We start from the raw sequence: 8,204 nt of genomic DNA, 5'->3' as shown, positions 1-8,204 counted from the left end.
TCCTAATGACACAGCCTGAGCCTCTTCAAAATATAGCTGACCTTTGTGCTTTTTCATAGCTCCCTAGACTTGCCTCCAGTCCCATGGAGAGCCAGGATCTGTACCACTAACCAATCACGGGCCCTCAGCAGTTCGTTTTAGGGGATCTATGCAGTGGTTTACTTCTACCTTACAACCAGGATGCTGTGGAGATGGGTAGCTGCAATACATCTCCCAGCCACGGTCTGCAGCTTTACCCAGTGAGCATTCTTGCATTCTGCCCGAAGTCTTATTCCCACCTTGTGTTGCACAGATTCACTTGACTGCAGGCAATGAGGGAAATCAAGATGCCAGAGAAGTGGGTATGTGATCCTCCCTCCTGCTTAAGGAAAATGTCACTATTGCTGTATTTTACCCTGGCCATTCAAGAAAAAAAGAGCTTTTTGTTTCCACCACACCATCAGCAATGGTCCCACGGAGCATTTCATTTCATCAATCAGATGAAATGACAGTCAGCTTACTGCAAATTTTCAAAATCAGACCGTACTGAGGAGCATAAGGATAGTGACTTGTTGTTCGTTGTTTTCACGTAATGAGAAAGCTTTGCAGTTCCATCAAACTCACATGAATGTTAAGGACAGACTACCAAATATAATATCTTAAGAAAGTCTGAAAGGTGCAATGTTTTTAATCACGGCTTAACCTTTCCTAAAAAGATGAATAATGATCCATTGCCTAATAGAATTTAAAATGAGTAACAAAGGAAACAGACAGAATAGAAAAAGAATCTGTTGAGGAACATTTGGATGAGCTGGAATAACTCAAATCATCACAACCAGTGACAAAATCTCAGAAATCACTGGAGTGATTTGACAGAGAATGGGGAAAATCTTGAGAAAGAAGAACAATCCCAAGAAGGACAATCGTGTTATCATCTTGAGTACTGAGAGAATAGGATTAAGTGAGGAACACCTGGCTGGGAATAATACCATAGGAGAAGACCTAGAATGAACTGAATTTAACCATTCAAAGTGCCAGACAGAAGACATGGGTGGTAAATATTGTCCTTCACACGGTACTGCTAAAATCTTTATTGGTGTTTATTTCTAGTAATAATGCTTTTTTGTAGAAAAGTGGTGATGAATGGGAATTGTCAGTGCTAGCTATATAAGATGTTGCTATAAACAGAGAAGGGATCAGATATTCTCTGCTGGCACTGAGACATTAATCTGGAAATGCATGGGAACAATAGAGTTTGTGTTAAATACTAGAACTTTCTTACCATTGGACAGCTAGGTAAACATCAGATGGTTGAAATATCATCACTGGATGTTCAGACAAATATCTCCCGGCTTGAGATCAGTGGTTGGATTATATGACCTTTTGTGCCTGGCATTTCTACAATTCGTTTCTTCCCAGAACTTACCTTGATTTTTAAAATCTGTTTGTACCACACTGAAATTCCAGCTGCAAACTCTTTTTGTTGTTGTTGTTGTTGTTGTTGTTGGCCATATGGTTTTGAGCACAGAACAGAGTATGGTGCTTGACGAGCTGGAAGGCTCCAGGGACATCCTGTAGGAACAACACAGAGAAGAAATACTGGGAAGGTGAGCAAAGAGGGAGAGGAATACATTAGCTTTCTGCCTCAGTGGAAGTGTTAAAATACCAGTGTCTTTGAGATCAACTAATTGTGCGTTGAGTTTGCAAGCTAAGCACGAGGGTACTATTTAAAATGTATATTTATGGTATCATGACCATAACTAGGGTTTAATGAGATTTTCATTCTGGGAGGAGACACCATGAACAGATGGAAAGGCAGCAGTAATTCACAGACATATTGATGAGGCATGCAGGCCAACTGGGTGCTGGTTGAGCCCAGCTGTCCCTCTCTCCGGTCTAATCTATTTGGAAGAAAAAGGGACAGGGTTTCAAGCAACACTCCCGTGCGTTAATTTCTGCTTAGAGTTGATGTAGTGTGATCCTTTTTCCACTGCCTCTCTTACCCATAGGTAAGATGCCATCTTCACTGCTTTGCAGGTACCACCATTCACAGACTGAAATGGGATTCAGCAATTTCCTTTTTCCTTTTAGAGTTGGATCTGTATGGGCAAACCTGTGTTGAGGAGAAGGTAGAAGGTGCCTGCTTTCACCTAGCCATGATGAATTCTCAGCTGTTCTGAGACTGTAAGGTTATTGAACAGAGACCACACCTTTGTATATGCCTTCTCCTGCTGCCTTCTTAATGTCTCCTAAAATTCTTATACAATTGCTGTACACAACACAAGTAGTAGCATACAGTAATGAAATATCCTCAGCCTGGCCAATGAGCTCCACAAACTCCTTTGAGATTTGAGGAGGTGGATTATATGCTCGAAGACTTTGAAGTGATCTGTCAGTTCTCCATCCCAGAGAGGTTGTGGATATCCCCTCCCTGGAGGCACTCAAGGCCAGGCTGGATGGGGCTTAGAGCACCGTGGTCTGGTGAGAGGTGTCCCTGCCTATAGTGGGGGGTGGAACTAGACAATCTTAAAGGTCCCTTCCAGCCCAACCATTCTATGATTCTATAAAAATGCAACAGACCTGCAGCACCATGAAACACTCATCACTTCAGAGTTTACCAGCTTTCAGAACATATCTTTATATAAAATAGACAGATTCAGTCAGTTACCATCATACGGCAAGAGGCAACCCAAAAGTAGATACACAATCAAACCAAATCTCCAGCCAACACCAAGAAACTTTGCTATCTTCTGATTTGCAGTACAAGGTATCACCCAGCTGTCTTGTAAGGCAGCTTGCAAGCCTCAACGTACAATAGCATGTTTCCAGGGTGATTACTAACTGTCTCTGTGTGTTGCAGCTCAGATGAAAGTTTGGGGCTTGTGAGATGGAGGACAGTAAATTCACAGAGGGATCAATTAGTCATCAGGTGGGGATAAGCAACCTTTCTTTCTGAATCAGTCAATGGATACAGCTCCACCAGCACGACTTCTGCCAACAGTTCTAATTTCAGAGTGGCTTGTTTCATCTTAACCTAAGCCTTTTCCAAATGAAACCAAGATAGAGAGAAAGCCACTACTTTAACACTAAAATAAGTGTGCTTGGAGAGAAATTTACTTGCATTTAGTTGTCCTGGTTTAAGTTCACATCCAGTTAAACTAAAACAATTTACTGTGTCAATAAGGTCTTGCGTAGGTCCCAGCACTGAAACATAGAGGTGTGGGAAGTTCCCTTCTGATTTCAAGAGAAATTACAACAGACTCTTTGATTTCTCAAGATAAAAAAAACATCAACTTGAGGCTTGTGAAAAAAATCACAACATGGAGAAAGAAAATATTTTCTTTATGAGAAATGACTGGTAGTAACCTGGAGCTTTTCCTCTTTTGAGGGAATTTTGTTAAGCCAGTATGCCTTAAACATTTGTTTGCTTGGGTATTGCTTTGTGCTCTTCTGTATCACTGAGTCAACGAGAAGATGACAGTACTTACAGGCTTGCCTCTCGTCTGTTAGGACACTGGTGCTACAGCAACATTACCTCATTAATATAACATTACATTACAAACAAAACACAGAATGAAATGTTCAACCCTGCTAGTGTCAAGACCAAGGGTCAAGTAGGCTTTTCACATACAGCTTTTAACTCTCATTTTTTTCATACTCGGGGCCTGCTCAAAATATAAGCAAACTGACTGGGAGCCAGGACTCAGAGAGATCAGTGACTTCTGAACTCGGTTATACAGATACAAGGGAGGGGTAGCTGTAAGGCATAAATATGATCCCCTTCCTATTGTCTGAAAACAAAGATGTAACAGAGGAGTTACACAAACAAAGTGTAAGAACTGAATCGAAGACCAACTTAAGTTTCTTAATGAGGCAGTCTTAATTCCAGCATTTCCTATCTATGAATGCTTAAGTTTACAAATACTCTTGTAACATTTTTGGTATGCAATTGCCTAGGCTGAGAAGCAAACGAACACTTCTACTTCTGTGTAATTATATTACCCCTGCAGATTGTCAAGTATTTGTTCCTACCCCATAGACCTTTTCTAGTTGCACCTGTGAGATGTCATAAAATCATAGAATTACAGTAGAATCACAGACTGGCTTGGGTTGGAAGGCCATCTAGTTCCAACTGTCGCTGAGGGCAGGGTTGCCACCCACTAGATCAGGCTGCTCAGGGGCGCACCCAACCTGGCCTTGAACACCTCCCGTAATGATATGTGTCTCAGCATCAGCAAGTCACGCTCTGGCCTGGGTTTCAGAGGTGTTTGGAGGTGGATGTGTGGTGAGAGCACTGATTTCCATCCATACCTCACATCCAGAAGACTTCCCTTCAGCAAGATCTTTGCATGTTCTTTCCCCACCTGTTCCAGCCTTCACCATGGAATATCGTGGCGCAGATATCTGAACCTTTTCAGAGCTGAGGATTCAGCTCTTTGTTTCAAACTTATTTTGCCTTACGCACTTATTGCCAAGTAAAACAATGCTCATCTTTGTGATGGCTTCCAGCATGCCCTGCAGAGCCATGCTCACTCTGATGCCCCCTCACAGTGAGCCACACTCTCCCTGATCTGCCCTTGCGAGGCCGGTCTGAGCCCAAGTAGGCAGCAGGACACTTCCCTTGTACCCACTGCCTGTAGCCACAGAGGACCAAATGGGCATTTGCAGCTCTTCTTTCCAGGAATTTGGAGCTGGTTGCTATAGTGATAAACAAGTTGGCTTATTAGGGGAAGGAACAAAGCACTAGAGAAAATGATTTCAAAATGGCCTACGTGCATACATAAACATGCAATCTCGTCCTTCATTATCAGCCCAGGCAGCTGGGGTTCTTGTTTTTGGAACATCACAGACACCTTATCTATTATTTTAGCACATCCAGTCTGGTTTCCACTGTCTGTTTTTTTCTGCAATATCTTGTGTGTGACTGAGTGTGGGGTCCTTCAGTTCTGAATTGGAGAATGACATTTCTTGGGGAGTTCCACAACTGGACACCACAGGGAAATGCAATCTGTTAAAGAAAGTGCTGGGTGACCTAGTAAGGGTGAAAGAAGCGCAAAGGAACAGATGTAGACAGAAGGAATTAAATTTTTGCTGCATCCGGTGCTGTTTCCCCCTTGTTTTTTTCTTCACCTCCTGCTGACACCAAGACACCTCGGAGCAGACACACAGGGTGCTGATCTGAGCCTGTCAGATGGCAAAACATTACATTCTCTGTAGGAAGTCTGGCTTCGGAGCTGGTCTTCTGGGCCTTTGCTGAAGTGTAATAAACCTGCTCTGATTTAAATGCCTGGGTAGCAACGAGATCAGCCTCACGCCCTTGGATATGTGGCAGACAGTGTATGCTCTTTGACATTCCTGTGAGATGCAGCCCTGATGCTCTTTTTTGGCTAATCCTGCATTTTGATTGACTGGGCAGTTCCAAAAGGTACAAGTTCAAACACTAAAAACCACACCGCATATACTGAATTTAGATGGGTAGGCCAGTTGCATTGCCTGCTACAATTTCAGTCACCTCCTATCTGGTTTTAACTGTCGCAGAAACCAAGCTGATGAGCCACCTCTACATGCCAGAGCTGATTATCCATTTTCATTTATCATCAGTCAATGCTGTTGAAAAACCCCAAAACATTCCAGAGAAATGAACCATCCTTGAATTTGGTCTATTCTATTACAGACATGTGGAATAGGAGGTATTTCTCTACAGTGTTTTATCCACAAGTTAAAAATAATGGCCTGTTTTGATATGTTTATCCAACTGTTTTCACTTCTGTTCCTGCAGGACTATAACAGTTGATCAGCTGCAGAACCTATGAAACAATCAATTTTAATAGCCTTGTTTCAAATACTACCCATAACTCTGACTGTCTTTCCAATATCTGAAGAACAGCCTGCAATGTTGTACCTAGCTTGAGCAAATCCTGCTGCTTAGAAATCAAGGAGAAATCCAGATGCTTTGAGCCAGAAGAGGGTGCGGGCAGACAGAAGATTCTGCAGCATGATCTAATACAGAAAAAAGAAATAAAATTAAAAGCCTGTTTGCTCCTGTAAAATAAGATTTCTTGTGTATGTCCATGCATATGGACACAGATACTAACAGTGCTTTCTGTCACTGTCAGGCATTCTTCTGCCAGAGCCAGGCATCCTCCACTGGTAAGAACAGTGCACAAAAGTAGAGGCAGTTTTTATCAAAACAAATGAAAAATTGCGTGCCAAGTCCTGACACATCTCTGACAAGAATCTCTGGAGAACTGGCACAGCAGTTAGCAGTATCGTAATAGACGAGCCCAGCAATAAAGCACTGCAAACAAGCAATACCGGACTGGATCCTGGAGGGACACACCTGCCCCCATGCCATCCCACAGCCCAGAATATGCTCTGCACTGCGTGTTGTGTATGAAACCATAGGAACAGCCTGAGTCACACACCGAGATTGGTACCATCTATCACAACTTAGAAACTTGTCCTTTGTTTCAGAGTTGCACCTGAGGCCTCAAATTAGATGTGACAATTTTTATATCATCCTGTGCTAAGGTGTTCTGCAGAAAAACCTATCTTTGTAGACAGCTTGTCTTCACAAATGGGGTGGTTATTTGATTGGGTTCCTCCAATTGCCAAAGGAAAAATGTTTTCTTTGCTCATCAAAAACCAAGAGTTAAATAAATAGCAGTTAGCTTGTACGTAGTGCTTGATTATAGCTTACCTGCCCCTCTGATACAATCTGCACACAAAGGTAACAGAATGATGCCACTTTATTTGATCTCACACTTGACGTGCTTGAATCACGACCTCTGACTGCCCTGTGGCACACAAAAACATATTACAGTAGTTCTGGGGTAAAAATACCATTGTTGTTATTTGTTACAGGACAGGTGCACATCTCAGATCATCCTGTTACAGATATGGGCAGTTAGAAGCAGTAAATATGCGCTAGCAAGTGCACGGATACATACAGCTGCCAGCTCTCAGCAACACAATTAGAGAGATGGGTGAACACCACAGAGTTCATCAGGAATCTGATGAACTACAAAGACAGGCTGAGGGAGCTGGGCTTGTTCAGCCTGGAGAAAAGAAGGCTGCAGGGTGACCTCATTGCAGCCTTTCAGTACCTAAAGGGAGCCTACAAACAGGAGGGGAATCAACTCTTGGAAAGGGTAGATAACTGCAGGACAAGGGGAAATGGTTTGAAGTTGAGGGAGGGAAGGTTTAGGTTGGATGTCAGGGGGAAATTATTTACAGAGAGAGTGGTGAGGTGCTGGAACAGGCTGCCCAGAGAGGTTGTGGATGCCCCATCCCTGGAGGTGTTCAAGGCCAGGTTGGATGGGGCCCTGGGCAGCCTGGTCTAGTATTAAATGGGGAGGTTGGTGGCCCTGCATATAGCAGGGGGGTTGGAGCTTCATGATCCTTGAGGTCCCTTCCAACCCTGGCCATTCTGTGACACTGTGAATCTCCCTGGTGCTGAGTGGATGCCTGCACTCCTTCCTAACCACCGCAATCACACTTGTCTGTTCTTACTGCTACCTCCACTCAGGCTTATAGCCACTAACCACTACACATTCCCGTGAGCCTAAGTTCCGAGTGCATATGTGAAGTCCACCAAAGACAGTATTTCTGGCTGAACTGGGAAGAACCTACATGCCCTGTGAAGAACATCAGTTACACACATCCATTCGTCACCTTCACTTCCTATGTTCTGCCTCAGTAGGTTTTTGGGGTGCTGACGCCATATCAAACAGTTCCTGGCTTTGGATTAACTTTTCCAAATGAGAACAAACAGCAGCTCACTGGTATGTAGCTTCGATACATACACTGTGTTACTTAAATGAATTCTCTCTGTAAATGAGACATTTGAGCAAATGAGAAAACAAGGGTATGCTCAGTCACTGGGGAAAGATGGTATTTAGATTTTTGTCCTTTAGATAAAATGCATCAGAACAACACGGGCAACTGTAATTTCATGTCTGAGGTGGTTTTGATTCGGATATATTGAACTATTTATGCTGGCTGCACTGTGCTGCGTTGCTCCGTAAATCACACAGCGACCCCTCCATCTCCCCACCAAACACGCTAACTCCCATTACCTCTCGGCCACACAGATGTTCCCTGATTGAGATACTCAGTGCGTGGCTGTGTGCCACCCTCACTTTCACATGGATTTCAGCCTACGTTATGTCACGTCAGCGCCCTTTGTGTGTGTGAGCCCTGTGGGTTCATACGTCCTTCTGAAT

This window comes from Tympanuchus pallidicinctus, unplaced genomic scaffold, assembly GCF_026119805.1.
Source record: "Tympanuchus pallidicinctus isolate F22 unplaced genomic scaffold, pur_lepc_1.0 scaffold1, whole genome shotgun sequence".
In the NCBI taxonomy this organism is placed as follows: Eukaryota; Metazoa; Chordata; class Aves; order Galliformes; family Phasianidae; genus Tympanuchus; species Tympanuchus pallidicinctus.
Note: the sequence above shows the minus strand (reverse complement) of the source record.